The sequence below is a fragment of the Equus caballus genome, chromosome 17 (genome assembly GCF_041296265.1).
Source record: "Equus caballus isolate H_3958 breed thoroughbred chromosome 17, TB-T2T, whole genome shotgun sequence".
Lineage (NCBI taxonomy): Eukaryota > Metazoa > Chordata > Mammalia > Perissodactyla > Equidae > Equus > Equus caballus.
Genome location: NC_091700.1, coordinates 27,530,104 through 27,557,970, shown reverse-complemented (window position 1 = coordinate 27,557,970; position 27,867 = coordinate 27,530,104). Strand labels below are relative to the sequence as shown.

At 46.1% G+C, this 27,867-nt stretch overlaps 1 long non-coding RNA gene across 3 annotated transcripts in view; it reads right to left on the bottom strand.

The window, feature by feature from the left end:
• Positions 1 to 12,017: 12,017 nt before the first annotated feature.
• Positions 12,018 to 27,867, bottom strand: part of LOC102147469 (uncharacterized) — a 73,974-nt gene continuing 58,124 nt past the window's right edge. For 2 of the 3 annotated variants that reach the window (XR_011427672.1, XR_002800975.2), the window contains exons 2-4: positions 21,037 to 21,158; positions 16,831 to 16,868; positions 12,018 to 16,453 (exon numbers count right to left, since the gene is read on the bottom strand). This is a non-coding gene — a long non-coding RNA (uncharacterized lncRNA). Of the gene's footprint in view, positions 16,454 to 16,830; positions 16,869 to 21,036; positions 21,159 to 21,802; positions 21,912 to 27,867 lie in introns of all 3 variants that reach the window. The other variant, XR_288625.4, reaches the window with a different exon arrangement.

The following is a 27,867-nucleotide window of genomic DNA, read 5'->3' as shown; positions in this document are numbered from 1 at the left end:
AGAGAAGATTCTGGACCAGTCTATGTAAAAAGAGAAAGTATGGTCTATTTGGGGAAGAGTGGGAAATTTTGTACGGCTAAAACAAACCATGTCTATTTGGGGTGAGAGAGGTGAGTTTTGTAAGAGATGAGACGAGAAAGCGAAGTTGGAGCCGGATTGCGACACGCCTTCTGAGTTGCCTAAGAATTTGGATTCTTAAGGCAATAGGGAGACTTTGAATGTTTTGAAGGAAGGAAGTGGTAGAATAATGCCTGAGTTTAGATGGACAACTTTGGTTATGGCCACATAGAACATGTTTTGAAACAGGAAGATTGGAGGCAGAGTGACTAGTTAGGAGATTGACGCAACAATCTGGGGAGGCTATAATGAAGGTCTGATCTGGTGCACACAGCAGCTGTGGGAGAGGAGCTGATGGGAAGAATTTGGGACATCTTTGAAATAAGGTGAGGAGGGTTTCATGAGCAAATAAAAGGAAGAGGGAAGAGTGAGCCAAAGGAAAACTATTCGGTCTCTCACTTAGGTCCCTAGACAGATGGTATAGATTTTGAGCTACTTACAGAACATCCAAGAGGAAAAGTCCAGGAGGCAGCTAGTTAGCTGGGTTTGAAGTTTGGGAGAGAAGATAGGGTTAAGGATTGAAATTTGAAAGTCATCCGCTCAAAGGCAAGAGCTAAGTGCATGGGAGCATCTAGCTACTAAGTGACAGGGTAGGAATTTGAACTCCAGTCTTTAGTTTCCTTCCACATACATTTACTGGGCACCTGCCATGTTCCAGGGCCAGTGCTTTACTGGAGATTCAGAGGCAAATAAACAGAATGGTCCTGTCCTCAGGTAACAGAGAGGAAAGCAGGGGTCAGCACAGATGATCTTCTTGCACCATCTCCAGAGGCTTTGCTGAAGTCTAGTTATATTTTGCTTCTGGCATGTCTCTGATCTGCTGATGGAGCGCACTCTCAAAAACAGCTCCAACAGTTGCTTCCCAATTAGTAAGGTCAACGGGGGCAGGTCCATCGCAGAGCCGCACCCAGCGCCACATGGATGGAGCACAACAACTGTTGATCGCCCTTAAACCTGCACTGTCTATGGACGATTTGGCTTTGTTGAAGGGTAAAATGTATCATCAGAGTTTAATATCAAAGTTACATGCACTTGGTTAAGATGAGCATAGCAGTCCCTCCCATCAAAATCTGTTTCCTTTGTAGTAAAATATCAACATTTATTATCTGAATAGAAGGATTAAATGAGATTTTTCTTTGCTTCTCCATAGTTCTCTGATTTTACAATTTTTCTGCATTTTCCAAATGAGTGTGCATTGTTTTGTACAGAAGAATGATGTCGAGCATAATAAAAACATTTTAAAAATGCTTTCCTGGTGTGTTATCTAGAGATTTCATTTGATGCATTTTCAGTAAACACCCGCATTTCTTTATCGGTAACTTATGCACTACCAAAATGCCAGAGGAGGATATGAAAGAGTGGACAGAAAAAACAGCATTCATTGTAACGCCAGCCACTGCTAATTAGTGGAGAGCTACAGAGAGCTGGTCATGTTTAGTTCACCATCAAAGTACCAACCAGGCAAACATAATCTAGGCTACTGACCATATTTTCAGTCTTTTTTATGTTTCAGGTTTGTTTACACAATTGTGTTCATATCGTAGAATTTTCATTCTACTTTTTCTCATTTAACACTATATGCATATCATCTTTCAAAAATTGTCCTTGTAAGTAGTATTTTAAACTCTCTATTATTTTCCATCAAGAGGATGTACTATTATTTATCTAGACATTTCTTTACTCTTGATCTCTTAAATTGTTCTCAGTTTTTCCTTATTATAAACAATGCTGCAACGAACATCTTGGCACTTTAATTACTTTCTGTATCCAAACTCTCAGAAATCGAATTATTGAGACAAGGGGTATGACAGTATGTAAGGCTCTTGAAACAGGTACCATTTTTTTTCCCAAAGAATTGTACCAAATTGTCTTCTCATCAGCCGAGAATTCCCATGGTTTTAAATCTTCAGTACTAGGGGTATGGACCTCATAGCTATTTACATTTGTATTTCTTAGGTTACAGATGAGACTAACAGTTTGGCTGTGATGTTACCATTCAGATTTAGAGACTGTTTGTAGCAGCGCACGACCCATTGTTGAGTCTGTGGTTATGTTTGCAGTTAAAGCAAAACATGATAAAGATTTTGCCATCCCTATATACTCCTTTTGGGGTGACTGTGCTTTGGTGACATCACCAGCTTATCGACTCCATTTCTAAGTTTTGGAGGTTCCAAGTTAGTCAGATTCAGAGACCTCAATTCAAATTAATCAAACTCACAGCAGATGCAAAATCAGTCCAGCACCACTCCCCCCGTTCTTGGATTTCCTGTCAGCACACAAATATCTATGGGTTTTTCTCTCTCCTCAACAAAAATAATTTTTTAGACATTTCTACATCCCACTTCTCTTTTTAGCTACTTTCCCATCTCTCTTCTTCTCTCTGTAGTCAAACTCCCTGAAAGAATCATGTAAATTCCTTGCCTGCCATTCACTCTTCAATACTTTGCTACCTGGCTTCTGCCCCATCACGCCGCTGAAACTAACCTTACTGAGTCCCCAGTGGCCTCCATGTGGCCATAACTGTTCTAATCTCATAGACAACACTTTCCCCTGCAATTGTCTCCCCCTTAGCTTGTGAAGAAGTAGCATAATAGGGTGGAAAGGGCAAAGGCTTTAGTTTAAAACCTAACTCTGACACTTGCTAGCCATGTCATCTTAAGCAAATTTCTTAACCTTTCTGATCCTTAACTTTCTCAGCCGTAAATTAGTGCAATACAGAGTGAGGCAGAATAGCAATTAAGAGCTCAGACTTTGGTGCCTTATCCACCTGGGTTCGAATTCAAGCCTAGCTCTGTGATCTCGAGCACATCAAGTCTGCGTGCTCCAGTCTCGGATATAAATAGTGGGGCTTCACGAGGATGTACTGAGCTGCTGCAAAGTACTCTGAGCGGTGCCTGGCACGCAGTAAGTGCTGTTTAAGTGTTTGCTCTATGCGTACATCAGGGCACTTCTGTGAGGGTGCAATGAGATGCGAGCACAGATCAGGGGACTTCCGTACGAGTTCAGTGAGATGCTAGCACAGCATCTAGCACAGTGTCTGGCACACAGTAGGCCCTCATTTAGTCAGTGCCAGCCCCCTGTCTTCTCTATGTCTTCCTCCCACTTCTCAGACCACTCCCTTTTCTGAGAACCAGAGTTCTGTCCTTGGCCACTTCGCTTTCCCTGGGTGACTTTGCCCAAATCCTTGGTGACCACGACCCCGTGTAAGCTGATGATTCCTGCATCTCTAGCTCCAGGCCAGACCTCTTTTCAGATTCTCAGACCAGTAACCAACTCCCTGCTGAACTCACCCTGTGACTCTCCACTGGCACCTCCAACTCATCATCATCCTCCCACCTCCAGATGTGCTCCTTCTCCTGTGCTCGTCCTTCTAGCCAGGCATCATCGTCCTTCTGTCCAGAACTTCGAAGTCGTTCTAGACTGCACCCTCCCACTTACTCCCTCCACCCACGCCCTCCTCTGGCTGTGCCTCCACCCTAGTCCTCCACCTGCAGATTCTGCCTTCTGCAGATCTTAGGAATCTTTTGCTTCCTTCCCACCCCCACTGCTGTTGATTCACTCAGCCTCCCACAGCTTTTCCCCTGGACTGTCCCAGTAACTGCCATACTAGCCTCATCGCCCTCACTCCCTCCTCGATGCGGCTTATGGCTGAATTGTGCCCCCACCCCTGAAGTCATATGTTGAAGTCTTAAGCCCCAGTTCCACAGAATGTGACTGTATTTGGAGATAGGTAGGGCCTTTAAAGAGGTAATTAAGTTAAAATGAGGTCATATGGGTGGGTTCCTAATCCAGTATGACTGGTATCCCTATAAGAAGAGACACCAGCCGTGCTTGCGCAGAAGGACGACCACGTGAGGACACGGCGGCAAGGCAGCGATCTGAAAGCCAAGGAGACAGGGCTCAGGAGACCTAAACTGCCGACACCTTGATCTTGGATGTCCAGGCTCCGGAGCTGTGAAAGATAAATTTCTGGTGTTTAGGCCCCCCTGTCTGTGGTGTTTTGTTAGGACAGCCCAAGCAGACTGAGACCCCGCCTCATCCTCAGAGCCACGCCCTCTGCTCGGGGCTGTGGAACACGGCTTGCAGCTCCCTGAAGGTTCGGGCTGACTTTCTCTCACCGCTGAGCACAGGCGGCTCCTGCCCCTGCCCCTCTTCACTTTGCAGACTCTCACTCACCTTTCAAGACACAGTTTAAGCATCACCTACTGGGGGCCGAGTTAGATGCTCTTCCTCCCAAGCCCGCAGGACAAGTGATATTTGCTGTGGACGCCCTTATTACAGGTGCCATGTTATTGAGTTACTTGTCTGTCTCTCCCACTAAACCCATGAGAGGAAAAAAAAAAACCCCTGTATCTTATGCCTGTTTATTCCTAGTACAACATGGTTTCACAGAATATATCCAATTTATTTTTATTGAATAAATGAATGAATGAATGAATGAAAGACAGCATCGTGTCATGGTTATATATAAAGTTCTTACAATGATACCTGACACATAATATGTACTCTTGAGTGTCAAATAAATGAACAAAAATACACTGAATATGCTTCGGATCATTTTTTCTGTGATTGTATCTGTTGAAGTTTTATAAAAGCTAAAGTAGGAACATATGGGAAAATAAAAGCCCAGATTTGCAAAGAGACTTACCCATGCAAAGCAGGTCAGATTCGTAGCTGTTGCACTGATTCCAGACAACTTTAGTCTTGGCTAAAGTGGGATGGAAAATTTTGCTTCCTCCCTTCTGTGCTTACCTCACTGGGCTCTGGCTGTGTCATCCTGTGAGTTCACTGCTTCCTGTCTTCCCAAGTAAACACTCCCTCTAGGTTGCAGGGGTGGCATGGAAGCCCACGCAGGCTGGTCTGCGTATGTTCTCTGGCACTTTGATTAACCCTCTTTAATTGCTGGTGGGGCACCGAGTGCTGGGCATTTAGGCAAATGTGGGGTAGAATGCTGCCTCAGCCAGAAGCACCTGGCACATGGAGAGAGTCTGGAGGAAGGGCAAATGTCTGGAGAAGAGCCAGTCTGTTGATGAGAACCAAGCGTGGGAACAAAGGTACAATTCAACTCTACAAACGCTCACTGGACGCTTGCATGGGCCGGGTTCTTGGGACACAAAGATGCTGAAGACCTGTTCCCCACCTCCAGGGACCTCAAATCCAGCCAGTTACAAGCGTTCAATAGCTGTCAGAGGAGGAGGACATAGAGTAGGAAGAAGGGGGACATGAGAGCAGCCAGTATGTGGGGGAGTGTAAGGCTGGAGGGTCTTGAAGCCCAGGAACGGAAGTGTTGATTAGCTACAGGAGGCAACTAAGGGTGCCTCCAGAACCTTTAATGGGGGTGGGTGCAGTTGAAACCTCATTTGAGGGGTGACTCTGTAACAGAGGCTGCAGGCAAGATTCCCACCTTGAACGGGAGGTCATACTAGAAGACCTCTGAGAGCTCTTCAACTCTAAACACTCTCTATGCTAAAATGAGCAGATTAGGAGGCTCCAGCGAGGGACCCAGGGAACCCCCTTATCTCCTCAAAATCACTGCCGCCCCAGAAGAAACAAATGTGCCCAACGCTTGCTGGGATTCATATCCTTCTGCATTCCAGACACAGCATCAGCCACGGCAATCACCATAATGATGATGGCTAATGTTTAGGAAGGACTTCTCTGTGCCAGAGGCTGTTCTAAGTGCCTTCAATGGACTATCTCATTTAATCTTCCAAGCTAGGGACTGTTCATATTCCCATTTTATGGAAGGAGAAATAGAGGCACACAGAGCTCCAGTCACTTGCCCAAGGTTACACTGGTGGTACCTCTTCCCACCCCAGGCAGCTGAGCTGACATCCTAGATGGAAAAATTTGCTCCTCCCATTGGCCTTGACTCCGGAGAGGGGTGGGCAAACTACAGAAATAGAAGGAAGAGTAATATTTCACGACATGTAAGAATTATGTGTGGGGCTGGCCCCGTGGCCGAGTGGTTAAGTTCGTGCGCTCCGCTGCAGGCGGCCCAGTGTTTCGTTGGTTCGAATCCTGGGCGCGGACATGGCACTGCTCATCAGACCACGCTGAGGCAGCATCCCACATGCCACAACTAGAAGGACCCACAACGAAGAATATACAACTATGTACCCGGGGGCTTTGGGGAGAAAAAGGAAAAATAAAATCTTTAAAAAAAAAAAAAAAGAATCATGTGAAGTTCAAATTTCAGCGTCCATGAATAAAGTTTTATCGAAACACAGCCCCACTCGTTTGTTGACATATGGCCGCTTTTGTGCCACAACAGGGTTGAGCACAGCTGGCTCTCAAAGCCAGAAATAGTCACTGCCTGGCCCTTTACAGAGAAAATGTGCCAGTCCCTGCTCTCGAGTCCAGACTGGAGTGTAGAGTCAGTTGATCGTCTCCAGTGTTCTCTCTTCTCTAGGCAACAGTCTGCTCCTCAATTTCTCCAGAGCTTAAAGTACCCCTCTATTTAAGAGACTCCTGAGCACAAGAGAACAAAAGTCACCCCCAAAACCCAGACCCTCAATGCCCCAAGTCCCTCTCTCAAAAAAAGTAACTTTACTTAATGGCCATTTTTCACATTCTTTGACCAGTTGGTAGTGGCTCTGTTCGTGCATTCATTCATCCATTCATTCCTTGGCTGGGCCCCTTGTCCCTGGTGCTTTCTAGGGTGGGTGAGGGACTGGAAAGTGGGCCTTCAATCTCTACATAGTCAACAGTCACCTCTGGTCTTGGCCCCTGACCTGAGTGGTCAGGCACAGAGTGAACTTGGACAGACCTGGCTTAAGACCCCCATTCCTCCATTTCTGAGTTTTGACTGCCCGCAGCCACTGAATCACTGAACCCTACAAGAAGTGGGGATGCTCTTACCCCCCCTTTTCTGTTTGAAGCAGTCAATAAAATAGTATGGGCAAAGCACTTTGCACAGGGCGGGCACAGCACCAACCCACAGAGACCTGGATCGGCCCTCAGCATCACCATCAGCATCACTGTATCAGCCCTCAGCATCACCATCAGCATCACTGTATCAGCCCTCAGCATCACCATCAGCATCACTGTATCAGCCCTCAGCATCACCATCAGTATCACTGTATCAGCCCTCAGCATCACCGTCAGCATCACTGTATCAGCCCTCAGCATCACCGTCAGCATCACTGTTGTTGCTGAAGAATCTCATCAGACGCAGCTCAGAGTTGATCAAGTTGACGCAGATTTTGAAAGAGCAACCTCCAGTGTGTTTCCTCTTTTTTAAAAACTTAATACCAGGAAACTCTGTACTATTTCTAGGCCACTTGGTATTTGTTACAATCTCAAGAGCCAAAATGATTTGAGTCAGAAGAAAAAATGAGAATTTTCCTCTCGCCAAGATCCTCTGGGATTGTGAGAAAGCACAGAGCAGAAGTAACAAGGGTCTTGGCAATTCCCGGCTGACAGCAATGGGAAGAGGGGCCGAACTCCTGGTCCGAACGTCAGGTCTTTGGAATGCTGGCCCAGCACAGCAATCCTTCTAGAAGAAAAAAATGACAGGCACAGAATGTTCAGAAAGAAATGAAATGTTCTTTTAAAAACAACAACACGTTTTGCGTCTTTGTGAGCCTTTACAGTCAAGGGCTTAACAGAGACAAGGCTTAAGAAGATGAGCCGGCCCTTCCTTAATCCTATTTTGTCCTATAAACCACCAAACCCACGGAACAAGGAGGGGGTGAATATTTCCTCATCATTTGTGACAACTTTGCAATTTAAAAAAACTTGTAATTCTTTACCACTAAGTGATATGTAAATGCAGAAAAATCAGAATATATTGATTTAATTTTTTAACTTAATAAACAGAACCCCATTCCCCTTCTAATCTCCGCCCCACACCCCCACCCCGAGGCAAGCACTGAAGGCCAGTCAGTGAGCATCCCCGAGCGTTTCCCCCTCCACGCACAGTGAGGGCACGAAGCGTACCTTTCAACCCCAGGGGGCAGGGTGAGCACGAAGACCAAGCACTTTGGAGCCACAGAAGCTGGGTTTGAATCCTGCTCTGCCCTGGCCAGCTGCGTCACTTTAGGCCAGTGCTTATCCACTTCAGAGGGCAGTAGTGAGGATTAACTGAATTCTTATATGTGCAGCACTGAGAACAGATACTGGCACTGTGTGTGTGTGTGTGTGTGTGTGTGTGTGTGTGTATTCACTAATATATGTGCATTTTTCTTTAATAAAACTACATCAAACTATTTATGGTATTTGATAGCCTTTCTTTTTATGTGTTAATTAATATATGTATGACCCAATAATGTCAGTATTTTAAGTTGTTTCTCATTTCTATTATTTAAAAAAATGCTGCCATTTACATTTTTGTGCTTGGATCTTTGGCAACTTGTCCAATTATTTACTTAGAATTCATCCCTAGAAGCTGGATCAGCTGTTATGCTCTCTTTTAAGGATTTTGATACAGAATGCCAAATCGCTCTCCAAAAGGTTGCACCACTTTAAATTCCCAACAGCATGGCATGAAAGTCCCTGTCTCCCCAAATCTTTGCCAACACTGCATATTTTCATTCCGTTCCATTTTTTTTTCCCCATCAGATTGGAGACTTTTACTGTTTTAATGTTTATTTATTTTGTTACAAAGAAAGTTAAAAATTTTTGTTTGTTTTTGGCCATTTTTTTTTCCACTGCAAATTTGCTGTGAATGTCCATTGTTAATGTATGATTCATCTTTTCCTTATTGGTTTGTAAGAATTCTTTATATATTAAAGATGTTAACCTTCTTTTTCTTTTTTTTTTTGAGGAAGATTAGCCCTGAGCTAACTGCTGCCAATCCTCCTCTTTTTGCTGAGGAAGACTGGCCCTGAGCTAACATCAATCCCCATCTTCCTCTACTTTGTATGTGGGATGCCTACCACAGCGTGGTGTGCCAAGTGGTGCCATGTCCACAACCAGGATCCAAACCGGCGAACCCTGGGCCTCCGAGAAGCAGAACATGTGCACTTAACCTCTGCATCACCGGGCCAGCCCCAACCTTCTTTTTTAAGTTTCTCATTTGCCTTTTGGCTTTGTTAAATACTAAAGTATAACAGAGCATATTTTTAACCATTCAGAAATTTTGCACGTGTGTGTGCCTTTTGAGTCCCCGAACCTAGCAATATTTTCCATTATGATTTTTGTCCTGGGAGTCATAGTTATAAAGTTCTTTGCTACCATCACCCCTTGCATTATAAATATATTCCTTTTTATTTTCTTCCAAAATATTTAGTTTCATTTTTACTTTTAAAATTTAATTTATCTCAAATTTATTTTGCAACTTGAATCTAATATGTATGGTTTCTCGTCTAGACTCAGTGATTCTTTTAAACTGATCATTATCCAAGTTGGTGATGGACATATAAATATATACAAATATATAAAGAAATTTGTCAATTTCTTTGAACATCAATGTTCTTCTCCAAAAAGTGAAAATAATAAAATCTCTTCTGCTTATTATGTTGTGAATAAACACATTTTAATTTTTTTTTTGAAGATTTTATTTTTTCCTTTTTCTCCCCAAAGCCCCCCGGTACATAGTTGTATATTCTTCGTTGTGGGTCCCTCTAGTTGTGGCATGTGGGATGCTGCCTCAGCGTGGTTTGATGAGTAGTGCCATGTCCACGCCCAGGATTCGAACCAACGAAACACTGGGCCGCCTGCAGCGGAGCACGCGAACTTAACCACTCGGCCACGGGGTCAGCCCCTGTGAATAAACACATTTTGAAAAGTATTAAGTGACATGGCAGGGCACACAATTATTCCCAAATTCACCTTCAGGGTGTGAAGGGAGCGAGACACAGAAGTGCAAAGTTTGAGAATTTCTTCCAAGACCTTGAGGAGAAGCAAGAATCTTCAGCTGTAAATGTCCTGATTCTGCATGGCTGATTAGCTCTCCAGTTTCCTAAATCAGGTACAGAGAGGCATTTGGGATTGTATAGGATAAAACCACGGTTTAAACACGTCAAGGTCAATTTATACCTTCAGAATATCACAGAATTGACTTTATAGACTGTTCAAAAAAGAGCAAAAGTCAAGTTCTATAACTTAAAAAATAAGTGGTTAATCATCAGGTGTTTCAGCTGAAAAAATTGCATCTCCTAAGTTCCTTCGATTCTCCATAAACCTCATGGCAAATCTATTAGTATTAAGCAAGACTGCCACTTCTATTGCACAACGTTTGCAAACTTTCACCTTGTTATTTTCTCTAATCAGAATAATACAGATAAGAAATAGGTCAGAAGTGTTCAGCCAGGTCACCCCACTCCACCTCAATGTTCTGGGCTCTGCTCAGAGCTGCCCCCACCCCAGCCTAGCCCTGCACCAGGATTCACTGTACTCTGAGTCCATCACCAGAGGGCGCAATGGTGAGAGCCAACAGCCGCCCATCATTCTGCTTCTTCCTTTGGTCCTTACCATGAATAAACTGTGCCTTTGACAGCTAACACGGACTCAGCTTCAAAGATGAGAGACGTTACCCAAGGGGAAACAGCACCAAGTTTATGAGTCAACAGTTAAGAAACTGTTCTTAAAGTTTCTGAAAAGATGCCGAGAACCTGCTGAATAATCCACAGTCATCCATCTCTTTTATTGTTCGTTTGCTCAGGGTCTTGCAGGACATTATCAGAAACAAACTTCGATTGGTATCCACGGCTGTGAACTAAAGCCACCCTCCATCTCTCAGCTGAATGCTAGTAAATTTAGCAATAAGAGCTACCAGAGGGCAGTGTTCCACCCTCATTATGCAGCCAGGATTGAATTTTGAGTAAGAAATTGTAAGTCTCTGGAAAGTACCATGTGTTCGTCATTTGCTTTCCTTTCTGTGCTGTTGGACACTTTCTGGAGATATATCTGCTTTTCAGTTAAGAAAAGCAAGAAATAACTGTGACAACACTTTTTTAATGAGTCCAAGTTTGTTCTATGTTTAAAAAAAGTACAGAATAACAGCTGTCGTTTCCTGTGTGCCTGGTATATGCCCGGCAGTGTATAGACATGTATCTAATTGCAACAACACCCTGGTAAGGTAAGCACTATTACTATTTTCCAGGTGAGGACGTGGATCTCAGCAGGATTAAGTAACTTGCCTAATGTCGGAGGTAGGATTTGAACCCTGCTCAGTCTCGCTCCAGAGCTTTTCCTCTTCCCACACTCAGGGCTGACCTTCCCAAACTTGACCTCCAGAATGCATCCCACACGCATTTCTCTCTTTTCTCGGGTCTCATGCAGGACAGGAAAAGAGGAAACAGAACCTTGCTGAGTTCTTAAATTTTGAAACAACTTTCATCCATTGATTCTGTGAATTTAATGTAATTCTGTGAGGTTTCTGTTAGACATCAGGAGTTAAATTTCATGGTTGCGTCTTCTTCCAGCACTACGTTCCAGCCCTGGGGAGGTACCATTCAGGCTGTTTTCCTGACTGCTTGGTTAGTGCCTCACTCCCACAGTGATCTTCCTTCTACTTTCTTGTTACTCTGAAACCCGACAGACTCTCAAATCTACGTAGTGCCTTCTCCCATTAAGTATGGATTTTTGATCCACTGAGGTATAAACTAAAATAGTAAAATTCAGTCTTAATGGTCCCCCAGAGATTCCGATAGTGGACATCCTGACACACTGTCAGAGAGAGACTTAGACATCGAGAAGACCGTAACGCAATATCCGTGAGGTGTTCAGCCTGCACGGAGCACTTACCACATACAACCACTGACACATCTTTCTACCCAAGAAGTATCCATTTTCAAGGTAAAAGAGGCAGGAACTATGGATACATGCAACAGAAAAGAGAAGACGCTAAGACACAAGGATCCTCTCTAGCAAATCATTGCAGGACTTTAATATAAATAATCTCTTAATAGTTGGAAACTTTTAAAAGAGCATAAGAATATTAAAGACGTCAATAATTTTCTTTGTCTTTTTTTTTTTGTACTGGAGGTACTGGCACAAAGTGTATTTAATTTGAACACTTAGTCTCATGCGTGCTACACAGTAAGCATTTGGTAAATATTTGTTGGAAAAAATAATGAATAATTAAAACAAATCTTATTCTTTTACTAATCCAGCTCTGTTCTTTGGTTTAGTATTCACTCAACAAACATTTATTATATCCAGTTGATAAGTGCTGTAAAAGAAGCCAAGAACACAACTTTAAAACATGTACATGCTTCCTGTCCTCACATAGCTTTGCTATGTAACCATCTGTTTAACCTAGGGCAGTGCCTTCATGCTCCCTTTCTTCACATAAAATGAGAGGAATAACAGCCTTTCTGAATATCTCTGTGGAGATGTTGTGAAAATGAAGTGGGAAAATATGACTTGTAAACCGTTAAGTTGTATACTAATATATCATTGATATACTGTCAGTTAGAATGCTGGTAACAGAAATCTTCACTCAAAATGGCTTAAACCATTAAGGTAATTTGTTAGCTCAAGTAACTGAAAATGCTAGAGGTACACTGCCTTCAGATAAGCCTTGATCCAGTAGCTCAACAATGTCACCAAGAATTCAATTTCTTTCCAGCTCTTCACCTTGGCCTTTTTGGTGTCAAATTCTAAGACTTACTCCCCTTAGGGTCCCCGATGGCTTCCAGTAGCTCTCGGGGCTGGTACTCCCTCATTCCAGTCCAGAAGAGAAGAATGAGCAACCCTGCCCAGGCTTTCCAAGGGAGATCTGAAGATTCATTCTGATTGGGCACTTTAGGTCACATGCCCCCTCTGCACCAATGTCTGTGTCCAGAGGAATGAAAGGCAGTGATTGGCTTAGCCTAGACCACACACCCCACCCCTGAAGATGGAGGTGAGATCGGCTTCCCTGTAATCTCATGGATCCCCCGGTAGAAAGTGGTTGGCTGCTGTGTAGAGACTGAGGATGGAGTGGAGAGGATGATGAATATGCAACCAACAAACTGTCAGATTAGCTGATTTGAGGCAAGCGTCAGCCAATAATACAGCCCAAAACCCATTTTATGGCCCCAGGTGAACTGAAATAAAAAACTCAATATTTGGAAAAATTAGAGGCATGAATAGACATATACTTTATAAATGTATATAAAAGCTATAGTTATATACATAGTGCTCTGAAACATAAGATAATTGACAGAATCATTGACATAATACACTATTTTACTCCAAATAGTGGCCATAGAGTTTAAATGAATTTTTGACATTTAGAAAATTATTAGGAAAAAAATAGTCTGCCTTTCTGATGATAGATAATTTCAATGATTTCTTTTTTAATTTTCCTATGTAAACCTCTTCTTCAAATCACTAATTAGTCAGATATGATTATCTCTCATTTTTTAAAGGGATAAAAGGCTCTCACCTTTGACTAATCTATCTGAATAAGGCTGGGCCACCCCTAGGCCAGTCTCATACAGTGATACACCCAAAGGAAGAGAAAGTCCCAATCCTTAGAAGTTTTGAAGAGATGTAAATCTGCACTGAAGGTGTCTCAAAGGTGCTAAGGAAGACCTCACAGAGCAACACACAGAAAAACTTCCAACAATCCTTTGTACTCAACCATCCCTCAGCCCCACATGGTCATGAGACAAACGGGGTTCCCCACCTCGTGTGCTTCTGGTATCAGGGCCATATCCACAGCCAGGAGAGTTCCGCAGAAAGGAATTATAAAGAACCTGTTCCACAGGTGAGACTTATAGCCATTATATTCACCACACACTTAGAGTATTTTGGTTTAGGGTGAGGGGACCCACCTTACTAGGTCATCAGAGAGAACATGAAGACGTAGATGGGCTTAATAAACAGAGCTGGCAATGGCATCATAATTTATTGAGCTCGGAGAATGTCAGTTCCCTGCAAATGAACTGAGATCCTGTCTCTTAGGACCCAAAACGGACATTTCAAGGAGGGTCCAAAAGGGGTCCTAAGTTTCTAAACGGAAAAATAGCACTCTGCCACTACTGGAGGGAACAGGCTATTGGGATTATGGTGCCAACTATCAAGGCTACTGTGCTGCTGACGCTAAGCCACCACACTAACACTGGTGAGTGGTTTCCACACTGCGCTCTGGAGAGCCTTGGGTGTTCCTTGCAGCCTCCTCACAGGCCACTGTGAAAGAGAAGGGGAGTAGACCTCTGGAGTCTCCACGGCCGCTTCAGCCAAAGTGCTTCACGCTATCTCTGTTACATCTCGAACTTCTGTGTAAGGTTTTATTTGAAGGCTTCATTTTCAAGATGGCGGCCACAGGGTGTGTCTTCACTTACCCTTTGAGGGGCAAGGTGATTCAGGGGAGTTGCCCTCACCCTCCCTGACGGGCATCGTCTGTCCTGTCTGCCATCTGAGATGGGACAGGAGAGATGACCTGTCAGATAGACGACCACAGGGAAGGGGCCAGATACCTCCTCCTTCAGCCTCCCCAGGCCAAGCACTCACTGGGAACGGGTCCTTTATGGGGCCTCACACATGCACAGGGGAAGAAGGGGCTTGGGCATCCTCCCTGGAAAGTACCTCATTGCCTCACTCTCCTCCCCGTTCTCTCCATCTCCCTTGGAGTCTTCTCTCTCTCCAGCTCCCCTTAAACTCTTTTAAATTCCAGTAAAATAAACTTAACATAAAATTTCCATTTTAACCATTTAAAATTTTTGAATTTTTAAATTGTGGTAAAATACACATAACATAAAATTTGCCATCTTACCCATTTTTAAGTGTACAGTCAGGGGTATTAAGTGTATTCACATTGTTGTGCAACCATCATTACTGTGCATCTCCAGAACTTTGTCACCATCCCAGACTGAAACTCTGTGCCCATTAAACAGTAACCCCCATTTCCCCCTCCTCCCCCAGGCCCTGGCAACCACCATTTTACTTTCTGTCTCCATGAATCTGACTAGTCTAGGTACCTCACCTTAGTGGAATCATACAGTATTCGACTTTCTGCATCTGGCTTATTTCAATTAACGTATGTTTTCAAGGCTCATCTATGTTGTAGCATGTGTCAGAATTTCCTTCCTTTTTAAGGCTGGACGATATTTCATTGTATGGATATACCACATTTTGTTTATCCATTTATCATCAATGGACATTTAGGTTGTTTCCACCTTTTGGCTATTGTGGACAATGCTGCTATGAACATGGGTGTACAGATATTTGTTTGAGTTCCTCCTTTCAATTATTTCATGTATATGCCCAGAAGTGGAATTGCAGGATCACATGGTCATTCTATGTTTAATATTTTGAGAAACTGCTATACTGTTTCCCACAGTGGCTGTACCATCTTCCATTCCCGCCAGCAAGTTATTTTCCCACACTTGTTATTTTCTGGTTTATTGAAGGTTTTTCTTTTTTTTTGTTTTTTATAATAGCTACTCTAATGGGTGTGAAGTGACAGCACATTGTGGTTTTGATTTGCATTTCCCTGGTTATTAGTGAATTAAACACTTTTTCTTGTGCATGTTGGCGTTGGTACGTCATTTGGAGAAATGTCTATTGTAGTCCTTTGCCCATTTTTTATTCAAGTTGCTTGTTTTTTTGTTGTTGAGTTGTAAGTGTTCTTTATATATTCTGAATGTTAGTCCCTTACCAGATAGGTGATTTGCAAATATTTTCTCTCCCTCCGTGGGTTGCCTTTTCATTCTGTTGATTGGGTCCTTTGAGGCACATGAAACCCTTTCCTTAAGACTTCCCACTGGCATCCAGCCCTTCTCTCAGGCTCCCCTGCACCCCCCATGGGGTTAGCTGGTGTTGGGGGTTTCCTTGGCCCTGTATCCTGCTGCCTCCCCGGGTGGGCTCCATCTTGGCAGTGGTGGGGAATGGTGGGTGTTCCAGCTCCCTTGGATTTCAGCCTGCCCTCCTCCCCGCACCGAGCCGCAGTGCTGCCCCAGGCTGTCTCCTAACGCACCTACCTGAAGCTGACGACAACATCCTTCCTTGAGGATTTGCTAACAGCTTTGTAAAAATATGGAAAGGGCTTGTGAGCTTATTTCAGAGACAATTTTTTTTTTAAGAAAAAGCAACCTACATTTTTTAAAATCTAGGAGATGTAACAATTCCTCAGCCGCAGCCTGAAGGAAAGGGCTCTGATGAAGAGTGATTGGCAGCAAGTGAACAAGATAAAAGGGCAAGTCTCTCTGCTGAAGCCTAGGAGGGCAGACAGTGGGGTCTGCGCAGGCCCCCCGAGTCAGGGAACACACCTGTGGGCCCCAATCCAGCCCCCACCCACTCTGGGAAGCCTCTGGGGGGTCCAAGCTGGTCGTTGTCCTGTGTTGGGCGAGGCCACCTGATGCAGAGGGGAGCACAGCAGAGCAAGGAAGCAGACCGCTGTCCGGGTTCAGCTCAGCTGCTGGGAGTCAGGCCATAACTTCCCGCCTCGTGCCTCAGTTTCCTATAGAGAAAATCAAATCAATAATTGTTACAAAATTCTAAAATCTTACTTTTTTGTTATGTGATACAATTTTCGCCATGCTTCGTGTGCATTTATCCAATTTAAAAAAATACTACAGAGCAAAGCACTTTGAAAGGAACAAAATGCTTAACATATGTACGGAATTCTTTTCTTGCTTTGAAAACTGCTCTGGGTGGTTCTGCTATTGTTTGGTTAAGAGAATTATACCATTTGGAGACATGGTCCCTTATCTTGTGTAGACTGAAAGGCAATTAAACAATTTTTCATGTCAGAATCTGAGGTAAGAGAAGGCTGCTTCAAAGGGTCCACTTGACACAGTGAAAGGCAGTTGAGTAGAAACAGAGAGCAGTACATACCCACTCCATATGGCCCGAAGCAAGAATTTCAAACTCATCTGGGGGAGCAGGAGACAGAAATAAAAACATTAGCTCTTTTGCTCTGATTTCTCTCAGTCACTTTCCGAATAGCCTTTGGACGCCATCCATTCCTTTAAACAGAAAGCAACTCAGAGCCTCCGAGGATGTCTTTTACTCTGTGTGTAGGGACTGTTCAGTCATGAATCAATGTCTTTTTCCAAGAGAAAGGTGCCAGCAGCAAAAGTCGGTCATAAAAAGGACGTTAAACTTTAGTATTCTCTTCATTGTCCCCTCACCCACCCCACAGCCCGGCAGCCAGGCAGCCTGGACTCCAGCATCCCTGGCAGAATATAAAGTTAATAGCAAATATGTTTCCACGTAAACCAACGCCACCCCCACTACCACCACCACACCCTCCACTCCCACCATCGCCCATGCAATCCACCCCAAAGCCCAGTGTCTCCCTCAGCCTCTTGCTTTTCATCCCTGCCTGCTATTGCGCTCCAGTGCCCAGCGGGTAGAAACCTTCCCCGGACTTGCCCTGTTGATATGAGTGGGCCTGTCCTCCACTCACATGTGTGGTCTCTATACAGCCTGGCCCCTCGTGGAGCAGCCAAATAAACAGTCCTACAAACAAAGGGAATTTCAAAAGAACGCCAATGTTTTATTCATGTCCCCCCAAATCAAAGGGGATCCATAGACACAGTCCACAACATGCTCTACGGAAGTGTCCTCTGTACCTTTCCAGCCCGCGCCACAGTGCCTCACTCCACGGCTCCACCCTAAACTTGTGCAAACGCCCAGCCCCCGCCTCTTTTCTCACCCTCTCCCTGCACTCAGCTCCCGCCAGTTTCAACCACTGCAGCTCGACAAGTGTCTGCCCAGCGGGTTTCTTGCTTTTTCCAGGAGGCATGGGCAGCAATCGGACTTGGCTGTGACCTGGGCGGCTGGCAGGCTGAGTGGGCGGAGGCTGAGAACGCAGGTCCCGCACAAGTGATTGTATGAGCCTTAAGTTCCTGTAGTTCCTGGGCCTCCTCCAAGCCATCAAGCTAGGAGTAGTGACAACTTCAAAGTCTGAGTTACCACCCAGACGTCTGGGTGGCATGGCAGCACAGAGCAAAGCTTGGTTTGACAGATCTGGAGAACATTAAAGAAAGTTCTCCTTACTGCCTCCTCACCTCCCACTGTAGCCCGTCCCTGTGCTGCCGTGAAATCTGCTTTTACCAGGGCCAAAGTGGTGACATGGAAGCTTCTGCCAACGGTGAGTTTGTTGTAAGCCCACTGCACGGTCATGCCTCCTTCAGAGCATCATAGAGTCCCAGCGCCGGGTGCAGCTCTGCCCAGAGAACTGGGACGCACCGTCGTGCTCACTTCTGAAATCTTTCTCGTCACATCTTCAGGAAAGTAAAGCGGATGGAACTGAAAAGGGCTGGGGGCAGAGTTGGGAAGTCTTTAACTAAATTTAACCTTGGGTTCCAAGGACAGATGTTGCCATTTGAATGAGCATTTGGTGTGCCCAGTAAGCCTTGGTGTAAGACGTGGCTTTTAGCATGAATCATCTCCCTGCTGGGAAGGAGGTTAGAAGTCCAGAAACAAGGATATTGCAGAACCGGACTGTGTGGTTCACTAAACCACAGGAGAAGGGGTGGAGAAGCAGCCGGTGTCCTGCCCAAAGGCCGCCAAGCATTATTTCTACTTGGCTATCCAGAGTCCAAGTGAAATAAAATGAGAAGGTTAAGATCTAAGTGAAAATTAACGGAGGGAAACTGTGCCATTTGGACTTTCTGAGATGTGCTTGCCACAGGAAAATGCAAACCACCTTAGCTATCTCTCCACAAACAGAGCCGAAGAAGGAATGGACACTAATAAGGATAAACATAAAGAAAAAAATGGTGATTGTTGGCATAGAATGGCAAGGAAAGTTGGTGGGATGCCCTCCCTTGGGGATCCTTGGACAAGATAGACGTATGGGTCAGGTGCAGATGTGTGTGGAAACGGACAAACTCCTTTCCCCGGGACTGTGATTCGGTACTGTCTGTAACCCCTAGTTCTCGAGGCGCCATGGTCTGCGTGAGTCATTCTAGGAGTGCAGGATGCAGTAACCACGCTAGTGCAAACCCACTGGCTCCGAGCCCCCACCCGGAGAACCGTGGGTGCTCTGACTGCCTTTCTCCTGGCAGAGTCTCCTAGGTCATGTCCTCTGCTGGTGATTAATAAAGATTCCTTGTCTCTTCGCAGCCTGTGACTTAATGGGCTTAATTTGCCACTACTTCTTTTGTTTTTTTTGAGGAAGATTAGCCCTGAGCTAACTGCTGCCAATCCTCCTCTTCTCTCTGAGGAAGACTGGCCCTGAGCTAACATCCGTGCCCATCTTCCTCTACTTTATATGTGGGACGCCTACCACAGTACGGCATGCCAAGCGGTGCCATGTCCACACCCGGGATCCAAACCGGCAAACCCCGGGTTGCCGAAGTGGAACGTGCGTACTTAACGCTGCACCGTGGGGCCGGCCCCAGCACTTTCCTTTCTCTTCTTTATATTTTCAGTCTTTTTAGTTTTTCCTTTCCCCTCTGCCTACAAGTAGAACTCATTGGATGTGAACCTCTCGTTTGAACTACTGCTCATGCCTGATTTCAATTCTGGTATTTTTGGTGAATTCTTTTCTAAAGTGCGATAAGAAAGAAGCATACAGGAAGATTGAAAGTCTTGCTGTATTTGGCATTTGCGAGAAACAGACCTACCCTATTGCTGGATTCAAATGCTGGCTTCTCCACTTATGAGCTGTGCAATCTTGTGCAAGTTACTTAACCTGTCTGTGCCTATAAAATGGGAATAATAATAGTCCCTACCTCTTGGGGTTGTTATGAGGACTGAGTCCTCACAGAACAGAGCATGGCGATATTACTCAATATCTTAGCTTTCGTTATTGTTCAGACCGCATTTCCTATTTCTTGAGCCTTTATTCACATTTTGAATTGCATTGTAACTAAAAGAAAACTGAGCGCCATCAGCCCATGTAATTCAGTGAGGCCTAATGTCCACCTACACATCAGGCACAGGAGGGATTTCTGCTGGAGAATGGTTGCCTGGATGACCCAGTGGGCGCTTGACAAGACTGGAGGACAACAGTCAGGGTTGGTGACTGCAATGCAGTGAAAAGTCCCGTTAAATCTGAAGAGCAGAGTGAGCTGCCTCCACCCTCTCACCTTGAGATCAGAGGGTCGAGGTGCTGGGTCTCTGCACATCTGTGTCCTCACCTGTAGAATAGGAACAATGGTAGTACCTACCTCACTAAAGTAAGATCAAATGAGACAACATATATAGAGCATTTAGCATAGTGTCTAGTGTATAAAAAGTACATATAAAAAGGCATAGATTTGTTGTGTTCATAGCACCTTTGCTGGAACACGGGGCATTTGCTGTCCAGAGAAGTATGTTGGGTGTCCTAGGGAAGGTGCCCTCATATTTCTTTCAACTGTGCAGAAACTTGTGGTGAGCTCCATTGGGGGAAATTTGACAACAAACTGAGAATACGGGGCACCCTCTTTTTGTTAGAAACATCTCTCCTCTCTCTGTGAGCATCCAGTGCAGGAAGGCCAGCAGCAACACCTGCAAGAATGATCAGGTCGATACGGATACAAGAGTGACCATTAGCATCAGAAGTAGTGGCGGGGCCGGCCCGTTGGCGCAGCAGTTAAGTGCGCACGTCCGGCTTCGGTGGCCCCGGGGTTCTGGGGACTCCAGGCTTTGGGCTTGGTCCCTCCTCTCAGCTCAGCAGTGGACATGATTCCACCCAGAAACGTAACAAAATGGAAGGAGGCAAATGCCCCAAAAGGATACAGATGCAGCTCTGCAGGAGCTTAGGTAACAAAAAGGTCCCCAACCCGCCCTTTCTTCACACAAGAGGCACTGCTGAGTTAGGTCTCGAAGAATCACTGGGATCTCCATGGATGGAGACGGGAAAGACGGACAGGAGCATTGTAAGTAGAGAAAAGACTTCGTGGTGGAAGTGTCCTGGGGTCCAGAAATAGTAAGTTACTGAGAACAGATGAACCAAGGAGGAAGTAATGGATGATTTCAGGAAGAAATCACCCTGGGTTTTTGTGAGATTTAGTAATATTTCCAGCACACATGGGGCCTTCAAAAGCCCTTGGTAGTGGCCTTGGGCACAGAAGTGTTCCATCTGTCTTGGGGGACCCAACCGACCTGTTTGCCAGGATGTCCTGGTTTACACCTGCTGTCCGGGCGTTCCATCTGGTTGGCACGGCCATCCGCTCTCAAGTGGGTCCTTGCATGGACAGTAAACTTCGCGGCTGCCTTGTGTGTTTCTGGCAAATTGAAAGAACCAACAGGTAGGGCCCAACACTTAGGTACTGAAGGTGCTTAAGAAGTCGTGCTTTTAAAAGCCTGTATCCCAATGCTAGCCAAGCGTTATACAGGAGATGGAGTCTGACATAAGCGCCCAATTGCAACCACAGTCAGTTGTTTGAAAAGTTTGAAAGTCAGAGTCAGTTGTTCTTCCCCAGCCCCGCTATTTGGTCTGGGCCCAATTTTATAAAAAGTAACCCCAGCCAATATTATCGCAAAGATGTGCAGGAAAAGCCAGCCCTTTGATAACTAAATAGTCCCGTGTGTATCTGCAGCCAGTGGAGGGCAAGGAAAAAGCAACACGGGTTCAAAACACACACTGACACAAACTGATAAAGCTGGTTTTTATCCAGGAACACTTTGAGTTCAAAACGGCTGAATTCAAAGAAGTTAATTAAAAACACATAGAGTTGTCACAGAGTTTAAAAATCAAATACAAAGTACTTTGAAACAATAAGCTTACTAACTCTGTGGCAGACAAGTCAGCTAGTTTTTGCAGAAGAGCCAGCCTATTTGTATATGGGCTAACATACTCTCAGGAAAGAAAGAAAATTGCAAAGTGTTGGCACAACAGAGAGCACAAAAAGGAGGAGGCAGTTCTAACCTGCCTTTCAACTTGGACGTGGAATCTGTCTGCGGGGCTCCCTCTGGGGCCATGTGCAGGCTCTGTCTTCCAGTGAAGTCTTACTTAGTTGATTGATGCTGTGTTGCTGCTGGGTTTTAGCACAATGTGAAGTTGAAAGGCCTGATGTTAACGCATCTTAAACTTCAAGACTCGCCATGTGCACTCCCACTTGAATCTGACTGTGCTGAGCAGTGCGTGTTACTTGATTGGAAGTCTCACGTGTGTGTTCGTTTCTCCCATTACCCAATGCACATGGTCTCCTCTGAGCATTGCAAATGGGGAACCCACATTTTCTCTGGCTCTCTTGTGATGCTTCTGCTGCTTGCTTATTGGAAAATGGATAAACGATGATAAAAATTATTAACGAGCTCTCCCATTTATTATTAATAACCTTGAACTAATTTACACTATGAGTAGGCAACAAAGAATTAGGACCTTCCCTAATTTTAGATTCCAGATTCCAAACGTTTCCTAACTAAAATATGACTAGCTGCATGCAATTGCAAGGGACGTGCAGTGTGAATTACGCACACAGGGAGAGGTTGTTTTAAAAAGTTCCTGCTGGCCAAGCCACATTTCTCACTGCCGCTTTTAACCCTGTCAAAGAAAACCATTCCAGATAGAGAGGCTGGAGAGACTTCACGGTACATTTCAATATGAAAGCTTAAAATTTGCACTCCAGAGTAGGTAAAATCTGATTATGTTCATTTACTCTGTCAGGGGCATCACACTCAGCTATATTTTTAAAGAAAGAAAAACACGTCACTTCCTTTCTACATGTATCAGCTAAATGAACACTTGGAAGTCGATCTGAGGCGTCAACAAAATAAATGCCACATGACAGAAATAAGATCATTTACATGAAAATATGGAGCTGCACTCTTATAAGTGAGTATCTCATTATCCTAATAAATATTATGAAATGTATACACAAAAGATGATCTCATAAATAAAATCTAACATTTTCAGATGCTGAGGGGACCTCACTTTAGGGGAGAAAAAAGATCTTCAAACATGTGTGCTTTTTTCCTAGATAATTCCTGCACAGTTAAAATGTGGTAAATTGAAACAATGGCATAAAATACTCGAACAGAAATCCCTAAGGGAAAGCAAGAAACCATTTACTCTAATTAGTCTGGTAGCTATTTTCACCATCTAGGAATGCTGAAGACGTGAGCTTATTCCAAACACATACCACGTTTATTCAGAAGCCAGCAGATAGAGCACCTGCATGCAAGGTTCAATTCCAAACTATCAAACAAAATACATAAACGTCCACTGAACTCTGACCGTGTGCCAGGCACGTAGAGATGCTGGGGATATAAATGAGCAATGCTCTAGAAGGTTGAGTGGTGGTGCCCAAAAAGATACGTCCACACCCTAATGTGCAAACTGTGAATGTGACCTCATCTGGAAAAGGGGTCTTTGCAGATGTAATTAAGTCAAGGATCTTTAAATGAGATCATCCTGGGTTAGCCAGGTGGTCCCTAAATCCACTGACAAGTGTCTTTATAAGAGGCACACGGAAGAGAGGCACACAGGGAGAAGGAGAAAGCCATGTAAAGATGGAGGCAGAGGTTGGAATGAGGCAGCCACAAGTCAAGGAACGTCTGGAGCCACCAGAAGTTGGAAGAAACCAGAAAGGATTTTCCCCTAGAGCGTGGCCCTGCCACACCTTCACTTCAGACGTCTGGCTCTAGAACCATGAGAGAACAAATTCTGTTGTTTTAAGCCACCAAGAGTCTGGTAACTTGTTCCAGCAGCCCTAGGAACCTAACACAGATACCACCCCAACATCCAGGAGCTTAAGGACAATATGCAGGGCAGGGCAAAGTCAGACAAAATTTACCTTATAAGGAACTTCTCCACAACACAGAAAACAATAAGCAGAAAATTAGAGAAATTTAATGTATGTGTGATTTTTTAAAAGTTCAGGTTAGATGAGGACTCCCACGAGCATCCTTGGAGCCACCAACCCCAAGCGCGGGAGTCCCGGCTGTCTGGGGTTTGGCACGCAGCCTTGGCACTCTGACTTTCCCAACGGAGCTGGACTCGTCTTCACCAAAGGCCCTGACAAGCAGGCTTGAGCAGGGGCGCTTTCCTTTCACAGCTTCTTTGTACACAGCTCGTGTGGAAGAAGGGACCTGAATGCTAATGTGCATGCTGCACTAGCCTCCATTGGGCCTCGGCTACACCTGGGGCGGGTTCAGCTATACCGGGTGTGTCTGGCACACAGGTGAAATGGACAAGGCTGAAGATGGAAGCAGTGCTAAGAAAGTTCTTGGAGAAAATTCCTCCCTAAGCAGGAATCTTACCCGGAGGCCCAGCATCAGCTTCCAAGGCCCATAAACTGCGGAGTGTGTCTGTGAAACGCTGCCTGTGCGCATGTGCTTTTCTGAGCGAGGCTTCAGGGCTTTTATTGCCTTTTCCGAAGGCTCTGTGACCCACCCCCCACCCCGAAAAGTTAAGAAACCGTGTCCTAAGAATCTAGAGGAAGACTCAGTGAGCACAATCCATTAGGGAAGCCTCAAGTGTCAGAAAAAGCAGGCATTCTGGGTACAGAGATGCGGCCTTTCCTCAAGGGGGCTCCTGGAGCCCGGGACGAGGCTAGTCTGAGGGAAAAGGGGAAGACCATGAGCAACACGGAAAGGCTGGGACATGGAGGCCCCAGCGCGACTGACACAGCACAGAAGGCCGTTCTCCACCCCTCGGCCCACCCAGCATCTTCAGGAGCCCCCCATGAAGAATGGCTGCACCCCCGGGGCACAGCCCACATGGCAGCCCTGGAGACACCCAGGAATCTGGAGTGGAGCTTCAGGAGGCTGAATTCCTGCCACAGCCTGGAGAGGACAACGGGGTCAGCAGAACTCAGGTTGCAATGCTTCCCTAACTCGTTTCCACCCATGGACCCAGGAACATCCGGTAGGACACAGGATTTCCACCCCTAAAACACTATATAAATACATTTACGTCTATCAATCAATTCTCCTCACCCTGGTGACAAATTTTAGTACTTAGTCCCATTTGAGAAAATTCCCTGGATTCCTGCTCAGATTCTTGCGACCAAAACGGTAAGGAGAACAAGGCTCGCTCCCTCACGTGCTCTGAGGGCCGGGCTTTCCCCCAGCGTCGGGGTGGCGGAGGGCTCTGTGCACGTGGGGAGCACGGGGGACATGAGAACACACACGGTGCTGCCAGCCTGATGGGACGGTGTTTCAGGCCCCTGGCAGACGGGGCCGTGGGCGATGGCAGGCGAGCAGGGCCGCCCACCCTCTGGAGCTGTTGCCGCTGGCGTCTCTGCTCCAGACGACAACAGTTTACCCAGAGCCTTTTCACCGAAGTAAACAAGAAAATCAGATCATTTCTTAAAATACTCGCAAAAAAAAAAAAAAGACAAATGCATAGTTGTTTTTTACAGTCTCAACAGAGGCAGGTAAAGACTAGAATAGAGAGAGAGAATTTTTTTTGGTAAAATGGAAAAGGAGCTTAGGGAGCTCCTATTTTGTGATTTGTTGGAAAAAAAAAAAACAAAAAAGCTAAAGCCTCAGCCCTAGTCTCTATTGAAAAAGAGAAAAAATCAGAAAAGAGGAACTTGTCGAGAGAGGAGTGCAGGCTGGCTCTCGGCCCCTCCGCCGTCACCATGGAGACTCCTGAAGGTTCCCGGAATGACTCACGCGATTCGCTGGCGAGGCCTTTGAAATGGAAGCAGCGCCACAGCACAAAGACCAACTTCGCTTGCAGCCCTTGAAGCAGGAGCCTTGACTCCTGACCCGCGGGGATGTGCAAGTTGGGCTGCGCGCTGCGGGGAACCCCTTTCCTTCTTCCAGGCCCTTGCTGTTTAGGGCACTTGCTCGCAAGAGCAAAGGTCAAAAAACGCTTTTGCCTTGAATGGAACTTTTCCACCACTACTGGAGAGATATTGATGTAAAACCCGAGAGTGGGAACGATTGAAAAGGGAGGCTGTGGTACCTGATACCCAGAGGCTGGGGAGCCTGGTGGGGGGCCCCCAGATGCTAGCAAGGGTGGTTTTCAGAAGCACTGAGCTGGGAAAAGGTGTGTGGGAGCCATGGGCCAAGACTTCTCTTGGGCAATTGAGACTTGTTGTCCTGGCTGCCCCTCTGGCTTCAAGAAACTTGCTCAGGTTAGCTTCCTTCAGATCTCAGGAATGCAACTCCCCGGTAAAGCGGCCTTGGGTTTCACATCCACCTTAGCAAGGCTGTAAACACAGAGAGCCACAGGAAGAAGCTCGAAGTAAGCAGTCTTCTCCACCCGGAGTTTTATCTGCTGAATGCCTCTAAAATCATCAGGGGCAATGAGTGGTGCTGAGAAAAGCACCCGGCCCAGGGCTGCGATGTGCACCTGCCCCTGGGAATCCACGCAAAGAAACACCAGCATGACCAGTGCCTTCTTAAGGAAGCCCCCTTGCCACATATCCAGGGCGCTGCTTTCTCAAGCGCCTCACCAATGTAGCGGGGTCCTCTGGATCCTGGGCACAAGGTGTACCCTTGGGGCCACGCCAGTACCTGTGCCCTTCCATCACGGCGCCTGTTCCAGGCCTCACACTCCCACGGGCGGAGGTGTCCAGCTGGGCTGTCCACCCACTCCGTGGGCGCAGCCAAGTCCACCAGCCACAGTGGAAACCTCAGGAGGGAGAGAAAATTCTCAGATCAGGCCCAGGCCTTGTCTCAGACTGAACAAAAGCAATGAGGGAATTTGCCAGGTTCACCTCCACAACACTTTCCAGAACAGAAGTTCACCAGGATTCCAGAGACCAAAATGCCTGGAAACCTCCTCTTCCCTCAAAGGGGAGAACCAAGGGAGAGAGGTATATTCTTTCCTCCTCCACCCTAAATCTGCATCCTGCTGACTACAGACCAGCTTAACCAGGAAAACAAGCAAGAAATAGAGTCTGAGCGAAAGCCGCAGTCGCCTCCCCTCAACTATTTATTCTGATTTCTCGACAAGTGAGTTAATTGGATGGGCCCCCGTGACAGACATTCCATACTAAAATTCATAGCTTTCTGCCAAAACAACATATTGTGTGCTGCTATATTTTCCACGCTGGAACTTGGAGCTGACGTGGGCCCTGAGCAGTTTTATGGGAAAAGGGAGATGGAAGGCGCAGAAACAAAGGCGGCAGCTCCAAGGTTCCAGCGGCCCGGGAGAGCCGTGGCCTCTCCCCCACCCTTTGCAGCAGCCCCTGTTTCCTCCACCGTCTCACTGTTGCTCAGCTTTGCAGGGTTGAGTTCAAAGGGAGCCACAGGAAGGGAAGAACAGACGCCGGTTGTGAAGCATGCCTAGCGGAGGCCTCCCTGGGCCGGGCTGCCCCTGGCACGGTCAGGTTCCTGCTGTGTGGCTCTGTTCCATGCTGTTCCACGTCCCCATCCCCATGCTCAGGGCCAAGCCCACAAATAAGCACCTGGATCTTCTGGACAGTGTGGTGCCCTTTGGCTGCTTCCCGAGGGAGGCAGGGCTGGTCCTGCCCCCGCCCCCCCAGAGGGAAGGGCATAGGCGGGGCAGTCTGGGGGCTGCAGGCACATGCTCACGGCCTTCAGGGACCCATCTGCAGCCTCTGGTACTATCTAGTGGGTTCCTTTCCCTCTCAGCCTCCTATGACACAGTGATGTTTTCCCTCTGAAACATCACTCTCTTGTCATTTTCTGGGATTTTCCATCCCTCTCTGCATTCCTCCATCCATATGCCAGGCTCCCTTAGCATCCACCACCCCTCTGCCTCACAGCCCCTTTCTCTGATCCCCTCACATTCAAGGAGCACCAGGCAGTGATGGCAAAGGCCGGCTCTCCTCCCAGTGCTTGAGCACCTCCCCCCGCCTTCTCCACTCTCTGTAGCATATGCTGTCAGCACTAAGCAGGCAGAGAGAGGCCGTTGCCTCCCCGGGAGACAGCAGCCTGGAGCCTTTGCTTCCCACTGCTGGCCCCAGAACGCTCAGCAGTGAGCCAGCGGATGCCATCCTGGGGCGCACTTGCCAGGGACAAAGGCAAGCCCCCGACTCTGGCCCGCAGAGCCCCGCAGAGCCCACCAGC